Here is a 14,267-nt window from a genome sequence, read left to right as displayed (position 1 = left end):
AATTTTCATTCTTGATAAAGGTGGATAACAAACTCTTTTTCACTAAGTAGCCGAGATTTTAGCCTCATCAAGCACTGGATTTCTCGCGCCGAAAGGTGGAGGGCCCAAACTCTAGGTTAACAATTAAAAAAAAAAAGGGTGTTGTTACAAAAGCAAATTAAAAAGTGAGGACTTCTCCCCAAAAGTGAGAAGTGGGAAATGATTAGATGAAGGTAGTGTTGATTTGCAGCCTAATTGATTTAAGCTTGTAAGTCCTTAGGGGTATTTAAACAACTATGCCCTAAAGCCGCCCGGTTTGGGAGTCATTGACCTAACGCTTAACCTCATAGATCGCTAGAAAACTTAATAGATCAACACCATGCTTTCATCTTTGATCCTTAGGGTTAGTACAAAAAAAAAAAAAATCGAGTGAAAAGAATAAGCGCACCTAGATGAATAAAGTTTTAATAAAAGGTCCATTCTTTGTCTTGATGATCAGCACTAGATTTGTATGCTAGTTTGAGGCTGGATGTGATCATTTCTTTAGTTGGCTTAGATAGCAACATATTTGATGCCGGTTCACTTAAAAAGGATTCTAGAGTTGTTTTTATTTGCATGATCATTGTCTTAATGTGTTAAGGACCATACTTGCTTGTTGATGTTGAGATTTTGGGAGATTGCTTAGAAATGGTTGAAAAATTGCATACTTAAGGTAGTTTTCTCCCAATACTTGTTTAGAATATTGATGCCTCTTTAGTGAGAAAGAGCTTAATGTTTGTGGGTATCATTTCTGAAAACCCTCACGAGACTTCACTCGTCCACAAGAGGTAACCTAGGGGTTTAAAAGACTTGTTACATGTGCTTAATGCAATCGTGTTCCCTATGAAAGTGGCATTATCTTTTTATTGCTTTCTAGTTCATTCTTGTATAGTTGTTTGTTTCTTGTTTTTCTTTGTAGTTCAATGCTAGGGACTAGCAATATTTAAGTTTGGGGATGTGATAAGCGCTAAAAAGTGCGCATTTAAACCCCTTAAGTTTGAATGTTCTAGGACCTTATTCTATCTTCTTTTCCTGTTTTAGTCTCATTTCGTGTTATTTCCCTTTTCAGGCACTTATCCCCAAAATAAGTCAATTCAGCTGAATTAGAGCATTAAAAAAAGCATCTCAAGCTTAGTGAAACAAAGGAGTAAAGTGGAAGCAAAGTGGTGAAGAAGCCTTTTATAATCGATCGAACCCAAGCTCCGATCGATCACATTGTGATCGATCCAACCATACCATGATGGATTGAACCTTTTGTCCTTATTCTCAGAAAAATATCTTGTTCGATCGATCCAACCTTTCCTTCAATCAATCGAACCCTTTTGATCTTATCCCCACCTACCACTTTTGTCCTTTTTCCAAAAATATCTCAGCCTTGTCATTATCCAAAAAGTGCGCCGCCAAGGTTCGATCGATTCGAGCAACCTTGTGATCGATCGAACTTTCTCAAGTTGCGTGAAAAACAGAGTTCCAGCCAAATTAAAAGTGTGCTCGTGGTGCAATCATTTGGAGGTCCTAGTGCACGAGGTCTAACCATTGGGTGTGACATTTGAGCCACCTATATAAGGATTTTGGCTATTTTGAGTAAAGGAGGTTGGTTAGTTAGAGAGGCTTGGCTAGAGATTAGACAGAGAAAATATACAATTTGGGAAAGTTCTTCCACTCATCTAGGGTTTCTACCAAGAACACAAGAGGAGAAGGATGATTTCTACCATAGAGATAGCCCTTGAGGGTTGAATGACAACATCAATGAGTGGTTAAACCATCTTCTTGGGGCTAGAGATAGCCCTAAGTATGCCCTCTAGACTTTGATGATTCGTAATTAATGGGGATTTGAGTTATAATTCTTGTCTTGACATCTTTTATATATATGAATCTTGTTTCTATAATGATTTGTGTAATTAAATACTTCCAATTGATCATTTAATTCTATCCATATGTCTATGTATGCTAGAATGAATGTTAATGTGTTTTTCTCTAGGTTTTATGACATTGATGCATGTCTATGTGTGTTGATATTATGAATCTAGTGATGGTCAAGGCATGGTGCTTAAATGGGTCACTCTTGTGGTTTATTTGATGGTTTATACTTATTTCTTCATGGATTGTGCCACCTCCTTAGTTTAACTAGTTTAATTTTCATGTCACTAGCTTAGTTGTAGTGTAATTGCCTCACTTTCTTAGATAGGTGGACAATCAATTCTTGTTGTTTGATGTTCCATACTTATGAATGCAAGTGGTATATTTCTTTAATTTGTTGAGTGTGCATTAATTGTGGGCTTATAGAAGGATTGATGGCTTAATTTGATATGTTGTGCTATTCACTAGATTGACTAGACAATATATGCTTACTTGGCCATCCATGCTTGATAATTCAATTAATGGCACACACTTTCATTAACAACACATAATCCCCCTAATCCATCAAATATTGAATGTCTAGGAAGGTAATGCTTAGTGGTAAACTCTATGACCCAAGACTCCTCTCTCATATTCCCTACACCTTATTTGTTTTAATTGTTTTACATTGCATTTATTTAGTCTAAATTGTAATATAATTCAACCAATAAACCATCTTTTAATCATTCGACCTACTAATCCATCAAATTGATTCCAAAGTACCGTTCATTTCCCTTGGGATGATCCCTACTCACTCTAGCTACATTAATAGTTAATAGTGGTAGTGGCATTCTATAAATTCAAACTTAGCCACACTACACACTTAATTTGGGTGAACACGACGGCACACACCAGATGCACCGTCCAAAGGCAAATCATGAAGATGCTAGCCATCAATGAATTCTGAAAATTGTACCATAGCCTGAGTCCATCTTCCTCCTGTTGATCTCTCCAAAGGGGATCTAACTACATTAAAGTCTCCCCCCACACACCATGGAAGACTCCACTGATCCTTAACAAATCCCAATTCCTCCCAGAGAAGATACCTCTCCCCATCATCCAATGAAACCCATCCTCTTCCATAATAAAACTGCAAGATACGAAAAATCTCCCTCGCCACACATCCACATTTGACACCCATTGCTTATCCCACATCACTAGAATACCCCCAGATGTCCTAACAACATCTAACGCCTCCCATTCAACAAACCTCCCCCCCCCCCCCCCCCCCCCAGACTCCTAACCACCCTATCCGACATAGCCACCATCTTCGTCTCCTATAAACATACCACATGAACACCCCACTTCCTCACTGCCAATCTGACCACCTTTCTTTTGTCCAAATCATTTAGCCCTCGGACATTCCACGAAATGATGCGACACTTCATTAAAAACCAATAGATGACCCCTCCCCTCTCCTTCCCCTCTTCCCCTCTCACTGCTCGTCTCCCTCCCCATCCCATTTTTCCCCTCATAATTAATATCAAAAATCAGGCCTCGGATCTCCCTTCCCCCTCTCCACAGGGATACCCGCTTCTTTCTACCTGTTCTGGTCACACTGCCCACATCCTCCCCATTCTTTCCCTCCACAATTGAATGCATCACTAAACAAGCCTACTCCTCATCCGGCTGAAAAGATAGTCCCAAAATACTGCTCACATTATCAATGTTATCCTTCACCCACTCCACCCCTCTGTCTTCACAACCTGCTGCAGATAACTTCCTCTCCTCGTCCGGCTTTAAAACACATAACGGTTAACCCTCTGAACAGGTAGAATCCTCCCATGGAACCATCTCCATAGCATTCCTATCACTACCCCCTCCCCCCAATCTGTCACCACCGTCAACAATCGAAACCTCAGATCTATTGAACAAAGGTGAGCCAGAAACCCCTTCAGAATCCTCCCCTACTGTATCTGTGCCAAAATCCAACACACGGTTCAATCCCTTCAGCCCATTATACATTCTCAATTCCTTCAACAATACTGACGCAGCCTCCTAACTCAACTGAAATTTTGAATCACATCCCACACACACCATAACTTCGTCCAGACCTACCAGCGCTGCCATCACTGATACATTCTCCCTTTAATTTAGGAGAACAACTCAACATAATATCCAGTGTATGATTCCTCGACTATCCCACCTTATCCTTTATCTCTACCTCCAGCCCCACCCCCTCCGAATCCACTTCCACCATAGGCGACAACACCCCATTTCTCTCCGACTTCCGGTCAACCTCCACCCCCATTTCCTTGCTTAACACCCCACAAGAAAGAGTAGAAGAAGAAGAAGAAAAGGGAGTAGACAAAAAGCTCCGAGATTTAGGGAAAACAAACATACCAGGTTGGCTTTCCTTTGAGCAAACCCATTTCTATTTCTCCTTCCGTGACCAGCGCTTCCCATCTCAAACTGTGATTTCACCATCCTCACAAGAAGTTAATGGCAGAGCCCAAAAATCTGAAGCCTTCTGCTCACAGCAACTCCCATGACGAAACCTTCTCCCCTTGCGACTACCATAAGAGCTGACTCTAACCTAGCTCTCTTTCTCCGATCGCGTCCAGTGTCTGTTAACCTCACCAAACACCGCTGCAGAGATCCCCACCTGGGCTTGGCCCAACCCATCCCCTCTGGATCTCCTCTCCTCTTCCTTTGAGCCCAAACCCAATACTCTAATGGACAAACTTTTATTAGGGCCCAATACACAACCCTATCTCTCTTCTGCTGGACTAAATTATTAGGCCCAAACCCATCATTGGACTTGTGCATCTGAACATAAGGACCAGCTGACTTGTTGTGCGGCCCATTAAGCGGCCCACGTCCCCCCGGCCCAGCCCTTTCCAACACCTTATCCGCAATCTTCAAGCCCCTATCCCCTGCACGTGCAAGCCTCCAATTCACCCCTTCCCCACTTGCCTCCCGCGCGTACATAACACTTTGTCCCTGACCTAGCTGCCATCCATCTTTCTCCGATCTACCCAAGCTCGCCGATCAGACTGAACCAGCATCAGATCTGCGAGCCACACGTTTATTCTTCTTATAATTCAGAGGTGCAATGGATTTCGCCACCACAAAAGGACCAATCTCCTCCGTCACTAAGATCTTGAAAGCCCAATCTTTGTCTTCAACGATCACGAACTCTAGAATGACCCCACCGTCATCCACCATGATAACTATCCTTTCTGTCTCGCTCTCAGTGACCTCGACCTCCCTAAACCCACCACATAAATCCCCTATAGCTTCAAATAGCTTCTGACACCATCAATGAAGTGGAAGCTCAAACAACACTATCTCCTCTGCCGTGTCCATTTCCTCATCCCCAAACACCCAACTCTGTTATACCATAGATTGATCAGCAACTGTGCCTCCCCCCAAGATTTCTTCCCCCATCTTAACACCCTCTGTGCTTCCTTCTTAGAAGGAAATCGAAATAGCAGCAACCCATCTGGTAAATTCAAAACCCTAAACCCACATGAAATCTGCCAAATCCTTGAAGCCCACTCCTTGATTCCTTCCAAACTACCGACATCTCTGTCGAATCTCCCAATGAGGCAAGATTAAAGCGTCGTTTCCCGTTGGCTCGTACTCTTTTCATCCAACCGAAGAACAAACCCTCTGTCTGAATATGTTTGCACAACCTCTCCCTTCAACTCCAAACGTGGCAGACTTGCAAGATCCAAAAAAGACCTCTTTATAACATAGTTTATGCATATATAAAAATATCTTCTCGAAAACAGTGCCCTAACTCCAAATCTCCTAAAAATCGCCTAAAATCACCTCATGCCGAGAGTAAAGTTAGAATACAAACTTCTTAACTCGTGGAACTTGTTGTCCATAGAAACACCTTAACCGGCGCCATTCCTTTTAATATATTCAACATGTCAACAATGAAAATCCTTAACCTAGGATTTAATCACTTCTCCGGCCATCTTCCTTTGGACATAGGCCTTTGGCTTTTCAATCTTGAAAATCTTCATCTAGGGAGAAATAAACTCGGTGGAAAATTTCCAAGCTCTATCACTAATGCTTCTAGGCTAACCATCATTGACATGTCTGGAAATTCATTCACTGGATCTATACTCAATACGATTGGAAGTTTAAGACAACTACATAATCTCTTACTTAGTGGAAATAATTTGACCAAGGAATTTTCTACTCCAGAGTTGAGATTTTTCTCTTCTTTAACGAATTCCAGACAATTGGAGTTATTGAGCATATCATCAAATCCACTAAATGGCATACTTCCAATTTCATTGGGAATTTGTCTACTAGACTACAATTGTTTGATGCATTTGGATGCAAAATTAAGGGCAACATCCCTAGTGGAACTGGTAATTTGAGCAACTTGGAATATATAAACTTATCAAGAAACCAGTTGACTGGACCTATCCCAAAAACAATGGAAAATTAAGAAATCTTAATATTTTGAAACTTCAAAATAATAGATTGCAAGGATACATCCCAGATGATATTTGTTTATTAGGGAAATTAGGAGACTTATATATAAGTAATAATAAGCTCTATGGACCGATTCCAACATGCTTAGGAGAGCTTAAATCTCTAAGATGGCTCTATCTTGACTCCAACAAATTGACTTCCATCATATCGTCCAAATTGTGGAGCCTTAAAGATTTAGTGGCTATTAAACTATTCTCAAACTTTTTAAGAGGTCACCTACCATTAGATATTGGAAATTTGAAGGTTATAACACATATAGACTTGTCATTGAATCACTTATCAGGAGGAGCTCAGTCATTAGTTTCTCTTTCCTTGGCCCACAATAAAATGAAAGGACCTATTCTGCAATCCCTGAGCAACTTGATAAGCTTGGAATTCTTGGATCTATCCAGTAACAACTTGTCTGGAGGTATTCCCATGTCCTTGGAGGTACTAAGGTATCTCCAACATTTCAATGTGTCTTTTAACAACTTGCAAGGAGAAATTCCTACTGGAGGACACCTTTCCAACTTTACAGCCATGTCTTTTTTGCACAATGATGCACTATATGGTGTACCCCGATTGCAAGTTCCTCCATGCAAAACAAACAAGAAAGGCGAATAGCAATTCTGAAATACTTTTTACCCCCTATTGCATTAGCAATTCTTGTTGTGTCCCTCATACTTGTGTTGATAGGACATCGAACCAAAAAGATCAAATTGCAAAACCAAGAATATTTGTCACGTCATGCATGGAGAAGGGTTTCGTATGAGGAACTTTGTTTGTACCTATTTTTTGAGTCAACATGTGAATGAAATCATATCCGAAAATATCACTAAAAACAATGTGAGGAATACAGAAGAGTGGATTGAGGGAGAGAAAATCAGCCCAATCTAGGGTTTGAAAGCGATGGTAGATAAGAATGATCTTCTGAAGTTAACAGAGCCCGATTCTGCCTCCTCACCCTTTTTCCTTAGCCACCTCCTTATAGCCCTAGGTCATCTAAATTGTATCCATTGGGCCTGTGGACAAAGCGAGTCAGGGCCCATGTCCTTTTACGGATCATGATGCCCTAATCTCAACTTTTCCGGATCTGTTGCCTACCTTCTCTGGATGCCCTAATTTAGAGGGTGGTTGTAACGGTCTCTGTGCTTTACTCCAGACTGCCTTTCCGCTTTTCCCTAAATTGGGTTTGTCGTTTGCAGGACTTGAAGCTGATTCTCCATCCTTCATTCCAAAATCCCTTCAGCATTCCCAAGTGGCTTTGAAGAGTCCTATCATTACTCTTCGTCCTTAGTTCCTTCGCTCGGCGATTATGTTAAGGGTCTAGACCCGTCGATCGACGAGTCATGACTTAATTAGATCGGGGTGCTAGCCCACCAATCGATGCTTGGTCGAATCGAGGTTCTGGGCCCGTCGATCGACAGTTTGTGGCTTGGTCGAATCGAGGTTATAAGCCCGTTAATCGACAGTTTGTGTGACTTGGTCGAATCGAGGTTCTAGACCCGTAGATTGACAGTTTGTGGCTTGGTCGAATCGAGGTTCTGGGCCCGCCGGTCGACAATTTGTGGCTTGGTCGAATCGAGGTTCTGGGCCGTCGGTCGACAGTTTATGGCTTAGTCAAATCGAGGTTCTGGGCCCGACAATCGACAGTTTGTGACTTAGTCGAATCGAGGTTCTAGGCACGTCGGTTGACAGTTTGTGGCTTAGGTCGAATCTAGGTTATTGGCCCGTCGATTGACAGTTTGTGGCTTAGTCGAATCGAGGTTCTGGGCCCGTCGATTAACAGTTTGTGGCTTGGTTCCAATCGAGGTTCTAGGTCGTCAATTGATAGTTTGTGGCTTGGTTCGACTCGAGGTTCTGGGCCCGTCGATTGACAGTTTGTGGCTTAGTCTGGCTATGGGCTTATCGACTGGCCGCTAATGCTTTTGTTGAGCTGGCCCGTTCATGTATATCGACCAAGTGTTGAACATTTTTGTCTTATTCCTACTTTTGGTCAACTTGTATTGACTACTTTGCTGACGTGGCGTAACCTATGACCACAAACTTCTACAAGCAACAAAAGCATTTAGTAAAACCAACCTAATCGACACAGGGAGTTATGGTTCAGTATATAAAGGAATACTATTGGATGGGATGAGGATTGCCGTAAAGGTTTTCAATTTGCAAGTAGAAGAAGCTTTCAAGAGTTTCGATGTTGAGTATGAGGTAATGCGCAACATTCTCCATCGAAATCTAATTAAAATCATCATCAGTTGCACTAACCTAGATTTCAAAGCCTTGGTACTAGAGTACATGCCTAATGAGAGCCTTGAGAATTGGTTGTATTCTCACAACTATTGTTTGGATATCCTACAACGATTAAATGTCAGGATAGATGTCGCATCAGCCTTGGTGTATCTACACCATGATCATATAACACCCATCGTTCATTGTGATTTGAAGGCAAGCAATGTCCTCCTCGATGAAGACATGGTTGCACACATTGCTGATTTCAGAATTGCAAAACTCTTAAGTGAAGGGGATCTTGCAATACAAACCATGACCTTTGCAACAATTGGGTATATGGCACCAGGTGATGTTCCATGTTTGTTATTTAATTTAGTTCATGCTGCAGTATTTCGATATATATATTCTAAAACATGAAATTCTCTATTCCATGCTAAAAGTTCAGTTCCAGTGCTTGTTTTCATAGCATGCATAGAGTATGGAACGGGAGGAATAGTATCTAAAAGAGGCGACGTCTACAGTTGTAGTGTTGTGTTGATAGAAACATTCATGAGGAAGAAGCCGACAGACGAAATGTTTGCCGGAGAAATGAGTTTGAACCGTTGGGTGAATGAAGCATTGGATGGTTCAATAATTGGAGTTGTGGACTCTAATTTGATGGGAAAAGAAGAAGAAAATTTCTCTGTGAAGGAGCAATGTGTATCATCTATATTGGGTTTGGCCATGGAATGTTCAAATGATTTACCTGAGAAAAGGATCAACATGGAAGAAGCCTTGGTTAGACTGGAAAAAATTTAACTCTCCTTTTTAGCAAATATTGGTAAGACTTGAAATTTAAAAGCAATCAAGATTATCATGTATCAGGTTTAGTAGTGTTCTGTACTTCCCACATTTTTCCTGTTATAGTGAGGCTAATTTCTTATTAGAGACTGATATGATTAAAAAAGTAGCCCTTGGTTTGTCAAATTTATCTAGCTATTGAGTAATTAATATTTAGCCACTGCAATTGTGCACCTTTAATCATAAACCAGTAAATTATGTTTTGTCATAGGTATTAGGTACTATAGGGTTGAAAGAGAAGTAGAGAATCGTCAAAATCATGATTGTAAATGAAGGAAAAATTATGGTGCATATGCTGTAATATTGCTTAAATTGAAAGACAAGGTATTCAAACCATCCAAAAATAATTCATACATGTTTTGCAATCAGTCTACACCATTCAGACATTGTATCGAACATGTTACGAGCCTTACCTCAATTGTTCTTGGTAGGAAGTTGAAATAATTCTCTTCGATCCTGTGTGTGATTCTGTGAAACACTGTTACTATTAACACAAAATTTAAAGAAAAGAAGAAAAAGAAAAAGGAAAAATTCAAGTGATAAGTATAAACCTGTATATGCATCTATCTGTACTAAATTAGTATAAAACTGAAGTGATGATAGTATTTTGGAGAACAATTATGAGACTATGTGTTATTTATTTCCAGAGTCTAAACTGTTTCTATACATTTTACATTAGTCTGTAAAGTTTATGAACAAAATAGTGATTCAGTCGATCGTGAGTGAGCTTAGAGAGAGAGAGAGATCGATGATTTTACCTAGAAACAGAGAAAATTTCAGTAGATATTGAGTGAGCTTCGCGCGGAAGAGAATCAATGAGAGATCGATGGGGTTATCTTAGAGAAAGAGAGCCTGAGTTGAATCGTCCATGGGGTTAATTTTTTCTTCCAGTGACCATGTTGGCCCATATTACATTTCCCCAATTCACAATTTTTTTCTTATTTGGCACATAATAATGATAAAATAATAACTATGACAACATATTTGCAGTAAATTGCTAAAACCCCTGCTTAATTGATGTCTTTACATTCTTCTCTATTCAAATTCATCCAATAAAATTAAAGCAAAAAAGGAGATAAAAATTCGATAAATTAAAAAGAATTAGCAGAGAATATGAGATTATAAAATTTATTCTGAATTCCCAAAATTCATTAATTGTTCCTTTATTATCAACTGATACCAACCACCCCTTTCACTAGCTTAGATGAACTTTTGGTTTTATTTGCCTTTGAGTTAAAAATAAATAAGATAAGGCATGAAGTACATTAATTATTCTTACTCTTTACTAATTGAAGTACATTCAATTTCTTACTCCTGTGTCGACCCAACTCTATTGTAAACTTTTGATGTAATCAATCGCAAGTGCACGAATTTTTGTAGATATGACTTCCCTGTAAAGGTGTAGTATCCAATAAATTTGAGTTAACGAAGTTGTTAATAGATTTCTTAAATTTTAAATTAACTTGAAATGGGATAAACAAGTTTTGATTATTTATCCTAATGAACTAAGTAGAAAATTAAATAAAAACAATAATTAAACCAGATGAAGAAAATAAGAGAGAAGAAACTAGGGACATGATTTCACCACTAACGTCGTACCATGAGTCAATTGCATTAATTTATTAGAGAGATATGAAACATGCATAAGAAATTAATCATGGCTAGATGCACATATTAATTCAACTAGAAGATAATATAAAATTAAAGATAAGTATGGACTATCTTCGATTAGTATAAACTATATACCTAACTACTTTAATCTAAGGTGTAGTATGGTCTATATTCTCTAAGCATAATCCATCAAATACCTAATATTATATTTAGTGAAAAACCTTTACATAACCATCTCATTCACAACTACAATAAGTAAATGAGTTGTGTGCTCAATCATAAGATTTAAATATTTAAGAGAAGATAGAAAATACTTTTGTAATTGAATTGAAACTTTAAAACCATTTTCTATTAAAAAGTCAAGTAAAAATTCTCTAGGTTATACAATCATGCATGAAAATAATTGTTCTCCAATAAATAAATACAATCAAACCAATAGTGCTAAGTTAGGGCTACATCACAACCCTAACAAAGCGTTTAGCCACTCATGACTAGAATGGACTTCTTCATAGTTGAGGAAGACATCTTCACCGCCATGGATTGATCTCTTCTTTCTTCTGAATGTTTCTCCTCTGATCTCAGCCTCAAGCTCCTCCATATGATCTTCTTAACGATGTAGAGAACTCCCTTTAAATAAGATAAGAATGGCCCCAAAGTTCCCTTTTCCAAATGGAAGATATATATGAAAATTCTACGAAACAAGGACTCCAAAATTCGTACAGATTTCTAGCCCAGTTTTGACAAGATAAACAGCTGTTTCATGAAATTTTCGTGAAATACAAAATTGTAGATCTTCGAATTTCCTTTCAACATGTAAGAAAATTAAGCTGTTTTAACACTTGGGGAAAGAGGTACAGACAGAATACCAAAATGGGTTCAAGTTACAAATTTTGGAGAAAATTTTATAGTTAAAGAAGGATTATTCATTTTCTTCTTATTTCCATTCTCATAAGCTTGTGGCTTCTCTTGGTCTCTTTTCTAAGTCTAATTAGACTTAGATCTTCATCATTGCTTGGTCCAATGGATATGGTCTTCCAACCTTTTCAATTCCTCAAATCCCTTCTCAAGTTATTTCCTATAGCAATATTTTTTTTTTTCACACACATTGCTATTTTATTGATTGGTTATGCAATATCCGGTCTATTAAGCTTTCTAAAAGACTTATGTAACAACCTTTTATCCAATGACTCCCAGACCATACAGTCTTAGGGCATTATGGTGTCGACTGTCGTGGTGTGCACCAAAGTTGCAATAAAGGTGTAATGTAGCCAAGTTTGAATTTATAGAATGTCACTACCACTACTAACTATAAATGTAGCTAGAGTAAGTAGGGATCATCCCAAGGGATATGGAGTGTATTTTTGCTTGGAAATCAAGGTTGGATTAGTAGGTCGAATGATCAAAGATGCTTTATTGGTTGGATTAAACTACAATTTAAGCTAAACAAATGCTCTAGAAAACAACTAAAGTAAGGTGTAGAGAATAAGAGAGAGGAGTCTTGGGTCATAGAGTTCACCACTAAATATTACCTTCTTTGACATTCAATATTTGATGGATTAGGGGGATTATGTGTTGTAAATGAAAGTGTGTGCCATTAATTGAAATATTAGCATGGATGGCCAAGCAAGTATGCATTGTCTAACCAATCTAATGAATAGCATAACATATCAAATTAAGCTATGAATCCTTCCATAAGTCCACAATCAATGCGCACTTAATAAATTAGAGAAATATACTACTTGCATTCATAAGTATAGAACATAAAACAATAAGAATGGATTGTCCACCTACCTAAGAAAGTAAGGCAACTACACTACAACTAAGCTAGTGATACAAAAATTAAACTAATTAAACTAAGATTGTGGCACAATTCATCAAGAAATAAGTATGAATCATCAAATTAACTACAAGAGTATTCCATTGATGCACCATGCCTTGACCATCACTAGATTCATAATATCAACACACATAGACATGCATCAATATCACAAAATCTAGAGATAAACACATGAACATCCATTCTAGCACACATAGACATATGAATAGAATTAAATTATCAATTAGAAGTATTAAACTAAACAAATCATTGTAGAAACAAGATTTATATACATCAAAAGTTAAGACAAGAAATACAACACTGATCGCCATTAAATACAAAATATCAAAGTCTATGAGGCATACTTAGGGCTATCTTTAGCCCCAAGAGATGGTTTAGCCACTCATTAATGTTGTCATCCAACCCTCAAGGGCTATCTCCACGGTAGAGCTCATCTTCCTCCTTGGTAAAAATCCTAGATGAGAGGAAGAACTTTCCCAATTTACCTATTTCTCTCTCTAATCTTTAGCCAAGTCTCTCTAACTAACCAACCTCTTCTACTCAAAATAGCCAAGATCCTTATATAGGTAGCTCAAAGGTCACACCCATGGTCAGTCCTTGTGCACTAGGACCTCCTAATGATTGCACCACGAGCACACATTTAATTTGGCTTGAAATCAACTTTTCATGCAACTTGAGGCAGTTCGATCTATCACGAGGTTGCTTGGATCAATCGAACCTTGGCGGCGTACTTTTTGGATAATGACAAGGCTGAGATATTTTTGGGAGTAGAACAAAAGTGGTCGGTGAGGATAAGATCAAAGGGGTTCAATCGATCAAAGGAAATGTTGGATCGATCGAAGAAGATATTTTGCTAAGGATAAGGACAAAAGGCTTGATCCATCATGGCATGGTTAGAACGATCACTGTGTGATCAATCGGAGCTTGAGTTTGATCGATCGAAGAAAGTTGTTTTTCACCACTTTGCTCCTTTCTTCCACTAAGCTTGAGATTGCATCTTTTATGCTCTAATTAAGCTGAATTGACTCATTTTGGGGATAAATGCCTGAAAAGGGACATAACATGAAATTAGATTAAAATGGGAAAATAAGATAGAATAAGGTCCTAGAATGTTCCAGCTTAAGGGGTTTAAATGCGCACTTTTCAACGCTTATCACACTCCCAAATTTAAATATTGCTTGTCCCTAACAATGAACTACAAGGGAGGAAAAAAAAATGAACAACTATATAACTATGAACTAGAAAGTAATAAATGGATAACACCACTTTCGTATAGAACACGATTGCATTTAGCACATGCAATAAGCCTTTTAAACCCCTAGGTTACCCCTAGTGGACGAGTGAAGTCTCGTGAGGGTTTCCAGAAATGATACCCATAAACATTAAGCTCATTCTC

General features: G+C 38.6%; 1 long non-coding RNA gene across 2 annotated transcripts in view; it reads right to left on the bottom strand.

The window, feature by feature from the left end:
• Positions 1-10,345, bottom strand: part of LOC132279040 (uncharacterized) — a 30,742-nt gene extending 20,397 nt beyond the window's left edge. For both annotated transcript variants that reach the window (XR_009471200.1, XR_009471201.1), the window contains exons 1-2: positions 10,182-10,345; positions 9,837-9,891 (exon numbers count right to left, since the gene is read on the bottom strand). This is a non-coding gene — a long non-coding RNA (uncharacterized LOC132279040). The remainder of the gene's footprint in view (positions 1-9,836; positions 9,892-10,181) is intronic.
• Positions 10,346-14,267: the final 3,922 nt, after the last annotated feature.

This window comes from Cornus florida, unplaced genomic scaffold, assembly GCF_030987335.1.
Source record: "Cornus florida cultivar Cherokee Brave unplaced genomic scaffold, ASM3098733v1 CherokeeBrave_3.0.0_Hap2_Chr10, whole genome shotgun sequence".
Classification (NCBI taxonomy): Eukaryota; Viridiplantae; Streptophyta; class Magnoliopsida; order Cornales; family Cornaceae; genus Cornus; species Cornus florida.
The sequence above is the reverse complement of the archived record's forward strand: the minus strand, read 5'-3'. Positions and strand labels throughout refer to the sequence as shown.